This window comes from Canis lupus, chromosome 14 (genome assembly GCF_048164855.1).
Source record: "Canis lupus baileyi chromosome 14, mCanLup2.hap1, whole genome shotgun sequence".
In the NCBI taxonomy this organism is placed as follows: domain Eukaryota; kingdom Metazoa; phylum Chordata; class Mammalia; order Carnivora; family Canidae; genus Canis; species Canis lupus.
In genome coordinates, this window is record NC_132851.1 from 11,238,664 (window position 1) to 11,250,186 (window position 11,523).

The following is an 11,523-nucleotide window of genomic DNA, read 5'->3' on the forward strand; positions in this document are numbered from 1 at the left end:
CTTCTTATAGTCTAGCCTCAGAAAACATGCAGCATCAGTTCTGCCACATTCTGTGGTCGAACATGAATTATAAAGCTACCTAGATCCAAAGAGTGGGGACTACACAAGTATATGAAAACTAGGAAGCATGATTCTTGAGGGTTGGGTACTATCTTTGGAAAGAGAATACAAACTTGCTAAGAGAGTTGCTTTATGCCTGTGTCTTAAAATCTCAATTGGATACTGAAAGATTGTAAAAAAATTTTTGTTTTTGCACTTTAAACATATTCCATGGCTGTGGAAGCCTTAGCAAAAGCAAAGACAGACTTATGCTACTTTTCTTAAGATTCCTCTCTCAGACAAAGGTTTTGAGTTTAAAGGAAAAGATGAGATCAATACTATTGTCATCCAGAGGCTGTTTTGAATTGTTACAAGATAGCTGCAAGAAACTAAGGGCTAGCAGAATGTGCAGAGCAGGGGTCAGTTGATTAAAGAAAGGACTCTTCAGGCTCAGAGATCCTCAGCTCTTTCACATATACAGAATTAATAGCTTAGAGCCTAAGTTTTTGAGGAAACCATTTTGTGAAAGAAACTGAAGGCTTACAGGCATCAGCTTGTGATTGTTCAGTCCTCAAGGTCATTTCTTGCAAATGCTTGATAGCTCCCAGAAAAGGCATTTCCCCCAAAGCTGTAGGCCACTCATTTGCCATATTTCTATCCTACTCAAATGGAAGAGGTTTTAAAATTTTTATTTTGTTTGTTTTTAATTTTATTTATTTGTTCATGAGAGACAGAGAAAGAGGTAGAGACATAGGCAGAGGGAGAAGCCCGATCCCTACAGAGAGACTGATACAGGACTTGACCCCAGGACCCTGGAATCACACCCTGAGCCAAAGGCAGACACTTAACTTATGAGCCACCCAAGTGCCCCTGTTTTGTTTTGTTTTAATCTTGATCATTCTACTGATTCTCTATACCCAATTTTAATATGTATGGGGGAAGTATCCCCACGCTAACAAGCAAATCTCTGCATACCAACTCAGTTCTGATAGTATCTAGTCAGAAATAGCATCAGATTCCATAGGTAAAGGGTTTAGTCCTACTAAGACTGTCCATTCCCCCTTCTTGTCCCCTGCACTTCAAATGCCAGGTGTAAATCCAGGTTATCACCTGTGCTTCTGACCTACTGGCTACAGATTAAACGAGAGGTATTCACAACCTGCTCCTTAGACTTACAGATTCTAGTCACAATGTCTGGGTTGTTACCTATACTTCTGACCAACTTGCTATAAATCAGATTCCCACATGCCCATCTTTGGTTCAATTAATTTGCTAGAGTGGTTCACAGAACTCAGAGAAACATTCTATTTACTAGATCACAAGTTTATTATAAAAGAATATAACTCTGGAACAACCAAGTGGAAGAGATTCATAAGGCAAGATGTGGGGAAAAGGCAAGAAAATTTCATGCCCTCTCCAGGCACAACACTCTTTCTGAATCACATGTTCACCAACCCAGGAGTTCTTTGATTCTCTTCTGGTTCTGTTTGAATTTTTGTGGAGAATTCATTACTCATTGTTTGAAGAAAAAAACAAAACAATTACTCATTGTTTGAAGAAAAAACAAAAGAATTGATTATAGCTAAGATTTTTAAAAAGAAGAGGATTTGTGGAAACAAAATACTTGGGAAATAGGGTATTTTACAAGTGGATAACAGTGGGTGTCTGTGGAGCAGAATCAGATTGTTGAGAGACAGGAATGGGAGACTTACTTTTCTCTGTAAACTCATTTGCCCTAATAGAATTTTGTGCCTTATCCATGTATTACCTATTTGAGAAAGCAATTGAAAGCCACAAAATTTATTTTCGATATAATGTGAGCCATACCATGATAGTTACCACCATACTAACTAGCTTCCATTTATTGGGTTTTTACATTGTGTGAGGCTCAGTTCTAAACCCTGTACATACAATAGATTAATTAATTCTCACATCTAAGAGGTAAGTAGCATTACTATCAGCTGTATGATTTGGAAGAATTGCTTGATTTCTTCTGTAAAACTATTTTTATTCTATCCTATTTATACTATTCTTATTTCTGTTCATTCTGTGATATCACATATGTTAAACGTTGAATGTTTGCTATGTTAGTAGCTATAGTAGAAAGTATTCTGGTTTCGAAGTCCTGAGCTCTTTTTTTTTTTTTTTTGTCTAGCAACTTACTACCTATGCAAACGTCAGCAAGCCACTTTTCCTCTCTGAGGAAGTCTTAGTTTTTCACTATAGAAAGGAAACAAGGTGCCTTCTCATTTTACAGGCTTTGCATGAGGATCAAATGAAGGCATACAGTGGAGGTAGGTTGGGAACCAGAATACACCAAACCAATATGGGTTGCTATTATTATTAATACCTACTGTAACACTTCAGTTAGGAAAGTCGTAAGGCAATAGACATGTAACTGAAAACAATTGGAAGATCATTCCGTTTTCAGCAGGAGTGGCATTTCCTCTTTGCTTGTTGCTTTATATAGCTGCTAGTTTTATGCATAGCAACAGCCTTGAAGTGGATCAGCAAGTACATAATGAACATACTTTAAGCAGGAAATGTTAAATGATTTATATCTGTTGGTATGGGCTAAGCCTTGATTAATTCAGGAGATGTTTTTCTCAGTTGAAAAGAAAGCAAATGACCTCATGTTGTTTACTGTACATGAATAAATTCGACATTTGGTGATAAAATGGTAAGCTAAGTTAAATTTGTGGCTTTTGTCTTAAGAAAACCCTGGAAATATTGTACAGTATTTATTTAGATTCACTCTCTTTTCTTTTGCATAATTTGAGAGCAGCTTCCCCAACTCCTTCTTTTTTTCTTCTTCTTCTTCCCCTTCTCCTCCTTCTTCTTAGTCTTTTCAGGAACAAAACAACCGTGTAAAATACTGCAAAATGACAACAAAAAAATCTTACCAAAAGTTAAACTAGAAGGTGGAAGATTTTGACTTTATTAAACAAATAGTATCTATGAAAACATATGCAGAGTGTTCTAGAGGATTTATCAAGCCAAAATTCCTCCAGAATGCCATATATATAATAAGAGAACCATCTGAGAAATGAAGGGAAAGGCAAAAATATATATCTTTGTTGTTTTTACAGCTTCATAAGGTTACCTGGCAGACTTGCCTATAGTTTGGTTAATTTTAGTTTTTCTTGGCTCTTGTAATAGTTGAAACCCAGAAAAATCTTCTGGAGACCTTTATCTCATTGGTGATAAAAAAAAAATCATAATGCCAATAGTCTCAGACAGCTCAGTTTATTTTTGCACAGAAATTTTATTTTTTTCTCAATAATGTCCCATCCTCCCCCTCTCCTCCGTAGAGCCTTTCACCTCCCCGCAGTGGCACTCTGCTGAGCAGCTTTCCAAGGGGAGAAGGAATGTTTGAAAATGTGGGGGAAGATGTGAACTGCAACCCACATAAAAATCTTTATTTAGATAGTTTTTATCCAGAGATTTAAAAAAAATGCCAACTAAGGTACTCAATCCTGTTTTCTTAGCAGAAGCAAGAGAATAAAGCAAGAAGGTGGGGAATGCTTAGGACACCTGCGCCCTGGTTGGAATTCAACATTTTCTCTTATTTAGTAGTTCATTGTTTTCTTTTTACCTCTATTCAGAGCTTATAGCGTCAATAGGCAAGAGCTCGCTGGGCAGCAAATTCTGAGTGTGGGTTTTAGGGTCAAGCTGACCTCACTTCAGATTTCTTTTTTTTTTTTTTTTTTTAAGATTTCATTTATTTATTCATGAGAGACACACACAGAGAGAGAGAGAGAGAGAGAGAGAGGCAGAGACATAGAGGGAGAAGCAGGCTCCATGCAGGGAGCCCGATGTGGGACTCAATCCTGGGACTCCAGGATCATGCCCTGGGCCAAAGGCAGGCGCTCAACCGCTGAGCCACACAGGCATCCCTCACTTTAGATTTCTTGAGTATTTTTAAACCAGAATTTAATTGCCTCAGCAGAAGGAACCAGAAATTTTACTCTACCCAAAACAAACAAAACAATACCAGACCCAATTTCAAACAATCATAGTAGCAACAATTAAAGCAAAATGGCCAAAATGTTATGTTTACTGTAATGAAAGAGATTCATTTGAAGTCAGGAAATCTACATTTAATTGTCTAGAAAAAGCATTCACAAATATCTTAAGCTCTTCAGCCTTTCTTCATCGGTTCCATTGGAATGACCACTGGCCTCTTTTATAGTTTGTGTGCAGACCCAACAATGGTGTATCTCTGGAGGTCAGTAAACATTTTCCAGTTTCCAGGACTGGAAACTATTTTCGGTTTTGTGGGTCATGATGGTGGAGTTGTAGGGCAAAAGCAGCCATCCACAATGTATACACTAATGAGTGTGTCTGTGTAAAAACAACAGCAACAACAAACCTTCATGTATGAACACTAAAATTTGTATTTTATATAGAGTTTACATTTCAAAAAATTCTATTCTTCTTTTGATTTTTTTCTCCAAACATTTAAAAATGTTAAAATCACTCTTAGCCCTTGGACATAGAAGTTTTGGCCTGGATTTGGCCCACACAGGTTGTAATTTGCTAACCCTGGTGTATATTAAGCACTAATAAGTTTACATATATGGAAATAGCTAAGTTATATAACATCACTGTGAGATATCTGAGATACATTTTAATTCCAAATTTCCCTCTGTCACCTCAAACTTGTTAAGATTCCTCCTTGCCATTTTGCAACATTTCAGTTTTGTCTCAAGGAAAATAATTTAATTGAAGAGGTCCTTTTGACTGAAAATTTCCAGGATGCATTTCCCATCCAAGGAGAGGCGGTTGTAGAGTTACTTAGCACTTGAAATTAGATAAACTACTGAATCATCTCTGAGTGAAGCATCCTAGATTTCCCTAGATGATATAGACACTCATTTTACACCTTGTGCATGCCCCAAAATAGAACCCCCCACACACAATGTATTATAATTATCTGCTTAGGTGTTGTTCTCCCGGTGAATTAGGAGCTTTGTAAGGATAGGGACTGGGCCCTGGTGTCTCCTAAAATTTGTGGCAATATTATTCATTTATTTGTGCCCCTGTGAAACTAATAAGGAATCTGAAGAGCTTGTAGAAATACAGGAAAAAAAAAAAAAACAAGTAAAATTGATGAGGGCATCAGGATAAAGGAGAAATGTGGGAGTTAAATTATAAAGGCAAGGTAAGAGTATCACAGGAAGCATATTCCACTTGGTCCTGTACAGTTGCTACATGTGGCCAGCCAACTCGCCCCTGTGATTGATTGATAGATAGATTGATTTTTTTTTATGTGGAGTTCGATTTGCCAACATATAGTATAACACCCAGTGCTCATCCCGTCAAGTGCTCCACTCAGTGCCCGTCACCCAGTCACCCCATCCCTGCTTAGCAGGGAGTCTGTCCCTTCCCCGCCCCCCACCCCCATGCTCATGCACTCGCGCGCTCTCTCTCTCCCAAACAAATAAATAAAGTCTTTAAACAAAAACATAAAATAGTTATGGCTAAATGGAACAAGAAATGTTCTGAACCAAAATTCTGCTGTGGGAGAATAAATTTTAGCTGAAAATTTCTAGTCCCAGAAATAGTCTGAATAAATTTGATTCTAATGTCCAGTTTTTGTGATGTTAAATTAGAGTTCATTTATATCTTTGTTCTGCTTCCTATAATATGATTCCCCCTTTCCCCCTGGGCTGATTTTAATAATATCTCCTTATCTTTGCTTTTCAAGAATTTGACCATGATATGCCAAGGGGTTTATATTTTTCAAAAGGTTTAGGAAGTTTTTGTCCATCCTTTTTTGAAATATTTTTCTTCCATTTCACTGTCTCCTCTCTTTCTGTACAGAGACCGCTGTGAGGCTCTTGTTCCACAAATCTTTAAGTTTTTCATTATTTTTTCCAATCTTGTCTTTTTTTCTCTTCTATATTCTATTTGGATAATTGTGATTGATCTTTCCTAGCTTTTTGTCATCAACCTTTCTTTTTTAGAGTTGCATCAACTATTAATTCCATCTAGCAATTTCTTTTTCATTTAAAATGATATACTTTGCAATTTCTATTTGGTTCTTTTTTATATTTCAGTTTTTCTGCTGAGATTTCCTATCTCTTTTCTTACTATAACTTTTTTTTTGGTTTAAATCTGTACTTAAGTAAATAGATTTATATTCTGTTTTTAAGTCCTTTGCTGCTAATTCCAGAATTTGGGCTATTTCCATAGCTGTTTCTACTGATTTTTCTCTAAATTATGGATTATGTTTTTTTACTTCTCCACATGTCCAATAATTTTGGACCATATTCCAGTCATAGTCAATGATATTTGGAAGGGGGCATAGATTATGTTTTCTTACTTAAGAAGAGATGAAATTTTGTTCTGCTACACAGCTAAATTAACTGAATCCTTTTATTCCTGTTAGGATTGTTTTATGCTTTGTTAGGTTAGAAATACTTCAGTTTTATCCATTCTTACAACATGCTTCTTACTCTAGGACCTGGCCCTCACTCCTAAACTCTGGCCTTTCAAAGGTTTCAAAAGAATGCCTAAAGTCCTCAGTGCAATCTCTCCACTTTAGGATTGAACTCCACTTTCTCCTAGCAATCTGAAATCTCTATTTATATCCTTTGGTAGCTTCATCTATCTCTCAGATCCACAACTATCCTGTTATCTTCATAGAGTCTAGTTCTGAATGTACTTATCCAAGCTTTCAGCCAATGTATCAAGGAGATCTCCCATATAGAATTCTGGAGGCCCTTTCTACATACTTCTCTCTGGTAACTTCAAATTTAAACCACCTCACCATCTCTGAACTCCCAATTTCTGCCATTTCAGAGTAGGACTGATGCTTTTTTTTACATTCCATCTTCTTGTATTGAAATCAGGAAAGTGTCCCCAGGCCAACTGCCAGGGCAAATGTGAGTCTAACCTTGTATGTTTGCCTTCCCTCAAAGATCACATTTCTGCTCTATCTATTGTTAAGTGTCTGAAAAATAGTTGCCTCATTTTTTTTTCTGTTTGTAATTATTTAAAGAGAGATGATTAGTCCTATACCAGTTACTCCGTCATGGCCAGAGTAGGAATCAGCACTTTTAAATATTTTTAAGTCTGCTTTACATTAATGTATGCCAGCTTTGGTTGTGAAACATTCAAATTGCCTGCAATTATTTTAAAGGTGCCATGAGACTTTCATACTGTAAGATGAGGCATAGGCATTATTACAAAATAATTGTTTAGCTAGAATGTAACAAAATAGGTTTGGGAGTCCCAATGAAAACTGTAATGTTTTTTGAAATTTAAGTCTAAAGAGGCCATTTTATGCTGTAATAAAATGGTTATTTGGCATCATTGATTTTATTTCTCAAAGGCACAAGCTTCGTTGTCTATACTATATTAAACAATCGAAAAGCAGTGAATCTAGCTTTTATGTTCAGGATCTTCATGGATTACTTTTTAACTGAAGTTTAAGAAATTATTGTGAATTCTGCTAATGATTGGCTTAATTAGCAAATAAATACCAATTTTTCCTTAAGGTAGAAGACTCACAAGAACAGTTAAGTACTATATATTTATAAAAGTCATATTAGAAGCAAGATTAGATTGGAATTTGAATAATAATAGCAACATACATTTATTACCAAGTTATTACCAAAAGTTTAGATGAGAGAGTATGGGCAAATGAGAGAAAAAAGAAGAAAAAGTGTATCAGGCTTTGGGGAATACAGGAATGAGGAGGAGTATTTTTTTCCCTATTTGGTATTTGTTATTCACTCAATACATAAATGGGGCCCTGGGATGAAGAGATTATAGTCTAATCCTTTGTTGAAAGTAACAACAAATACTGTATAATAAGAAAGTAAAGTATAATTGAAAATTAGAGAGTTGGTTTGGAATGAATTTGTTTCTGAACTGTTAAAGTTATTTGTTTTATTCTGTCATTAAATTTTCAAAATACTTGGTTTTCATCTACCTCAAACTAAATGGAAGGCAGCATTCCAGAATTTGCGAGGATAAATCTACCTTATGATACTGAAGTTCATAAATCCAGGAACTCTTTTAATATACAATGCAAAGGGATTCTACAGAACTCTTGGATCCTTTTCACCTGTCTGTTTCAGTAAACAGCACAGGGGAAATCACTTCATCTGTTTCCTTTTCTAACTTAGAAATAGATAGAAGGAACTAAAATTCTGAATGTTGCAGTATATTCTTGATATTTTTAGCATCACTGTCTTTGTTGTGCTCTTGGATCTTATCTCATCTTAGGTCAAATCAACAAGTTTATTCCCTATGACCTAAGGTATGTATCTACAAATTTGAGGAACAGACTGAGATCATTGCATGAAATAAAAACAGTTTTTCCCCATGAGGATAGACCTGCCATTTCCTAGTAGTTGTGTTCAAAATGACAGTATGTATATGTTGCAGGAACTCCAAGGAAAATATATTTTAAATGGGGGAAAGTTTCCTTTCACCTGGTGATAGCGTAAGTTCTGATCTTACGGTGCCAATACTGTTATTCCCGGCAGACCTCTGCTTTGACCACAGACCTCAGTAATTCCATTAATCATTTTGTTTCCTTCAGAGCTAGAAGGCTATACCCAAGGGAACAACACTAAAGAGGGATAAGATTATATACCATTCTTTAATTTCCTAATTTGGGGCCTACAGCTCAGCATTTAAGAGATCAGGTATTGGGGATCCCTGGGTGGCACAGCGGTTTGGCGCCTGCCTTTGGCCCAGGGCGTGATCCTGGAGACCCGGGATCAAATCCCACATCAGGCTCCCGGTGCATGGAGCCTGCTTCTCCCTCTGCCTGTGTCTTTGCCTCTCTCTCTCTCTCTCTCTCTGTGACTATCATAAATAAATAAAAATTAAAAAAAAAAAAAAAGAGATCAGGTATTTTTTCCTGTTGGCAATAAGAATATATTCTTGGCTAGGAATATGCAGGCTAACTGGTTAGGATCATCCTCTATGTAGACAATTTAAAGATAACAAATATGTAGCCTTAATTTGGTGAAGTCATTTTTAAAGCAATACATAACATTCTGTTAGTATTACTATATTCTATCAGAATGTATATAATATCAATATCTCAGCACAGACTATTTGTAATAATAAAATGATGATCAATTTTCAAATATTATATAATATTCTGAAGATTTATTCTTTTACTGTCCTTTATGGGATATTCATATGCTTCCATATGGGCTGAGTTAATTAAAGTGCCTTAACAAAGTTGCTTTAAGTGCTTGCTGTACAAATAGCTTCTCCCCTTTTTAAACCAATAAATTGCTTTTAATGCCTCCAAGAAACAGCCATATATGTATCTTTTAAATATACACAGTTGTTACAGAGAAAATGAGCCTGAATGATACCAGAAAATAATACCAGAATTAGCAAATACATTTACATGCTAAGTTTTCCTATGATTCTTGGTTAAATCTTTTATTTTTCCCTTATCAAATCAGGTGCAATTTCCACCTTAGTAAATGCTTTGCAATTTTCTCTCAAGTCTATACCATTACTTGTTTAGCACTGAATCATTTATGTACTGAACTCTGCATATTTCATTTTTTTATCGAATTGTACATTTCTTTTTCTTGAGCTGTCAAGAGAGGAGTTAAAGTTTTCTGTTGGAGTATTTTAAAAATGACTTTTTTAAAAAGCAGAACACCTTTCAGACAGTTATGCAGCTGCTTTCTTATAGATCTCAGTAACTAGGCTACATCATTTAATGAATGACTCTTTTAATAACCCAGAAGTCATTTTATTTTATTTTTTTAAAAGATTTTATTTAATTATTCATGAGAGACACAGAGAGAGAGAGAGAGAGAGAGAGAGGGAGAGAAAGAGAGAGAGAGCCAAGGACAGAAGCAGGCTCCATGCAGGGAGCCCAATGTGGAATTCAATCCCAGGACTCCAGGATCATGCCCTGAACCAAAGGAAGACGCTCAACCACTGAGCCACCCAGGTGTCCCCAGAAGTCATTTTAACAGAAAAGTTCCAGTTCCAGGAATAGTTTGGACAGATTACCCTAAAAGTCCCTTTATAAAACACACACACACACACACACACACACACACACACACACACACTCAGGGAGGTCTGGGTGGCTCAGTCAGTTAAGCATCTGACTCTTGATTTCATCTCAGCCCCACGGCACCCTGGGCACAGATCCTGCTTAAGATTCTCTCTGCCCCTCTCCCATCACTCTACCCCTCTAAAAATAAACAAACAAACAAAAACACACACAGAGAAAGTAAGAACAGAATATACTTTCAAATGTAGAGTGGAAAAAAAAGGAAGGCTGAAAACAAATAAGGGAGCATGCAAACTGAGACTCCTGCATATACCCAGGATCCCCCACTGGTGGGGGAATAAATGAACTCAAAGTATTATTTAGTAAATATTTAGTAAATATGCTCACACCCTCTAACCTAAAATTCCATACTTTTTTACAGAAATTCTCAGACAAAAACAAAAACAAAACACAAGATGTTCATTGCAGTATTGTTTGTAAGAACAAAAATATTAGAAATAGGGCAGCCCCCATGGCCCAGCGGTTTGGCACCACCTTCAGTCCCGGGTATGATCCTGGAGACCTGGGATCCAGTCCCATATCGGGCTCCCTGCATGGAGCCTGCTTCTCCCTCTGCCTGTGTCTCTGCCTCTCTCTCTGTCTCTCATGAATAAATAAATAAAATCTTTAAAAAATATATTAGAAATAATACCAATTCCCATTCATAGGATAATGAAATAATAAGTGGTAGTATATTCATACAATGGGTGCTCAGTACTATATAACAATAAAAAATGTGAAATATATCAAAGCCATATAGAAAACATGGATGTATCCCCAGAATAAAATGATTTCAAAAAGCCAGCTGCCAAATGACAATGATACCATCTTACACTATTTATAAAAGCTTGAAAACAAGCACATAAGCAATATTACAGTATTTATAGTAAGTTTATAAAATATTTGTAACGTATTTCAAAACATGCATATAATACATGTATGAGAAGTAAAGTATTTTTAAAAATTGTGGTAATGATAGACACCAAGTTTAAGATAATTGTCATCTCAATAGAATAAAATAGGTCTTGGGGAGAGGTAAAAGGGAGCTGCAATTCTAATCTGTATTATCTTATTTATTAAAAATAGAATTCTTATAAAAGTTGAGAGGGATATATTAATTATCAAGAAAAGTGAACAATTTCATATGCTATTGGTGGAAGTTTAAGTTGCAGTGTATTTGGAGGGCACTTTGACTATATTATCAAAATTGAAAATGTACAAACCTATCATTTAATAATCATAATTCTAGAGATTTATCTTATGGGTACATTTGACATAGGTAAAAAGTTGCATATGTAGAGGTTTATTGCAGCAATGTTTGCAACAGGAAAAATTTTGAGACATCTGAAAGGGAACTGGTTAAATATATTTTTATATACCATACTTAACATATATGGATATACTGATTACGGCATATTCATACAATGGAA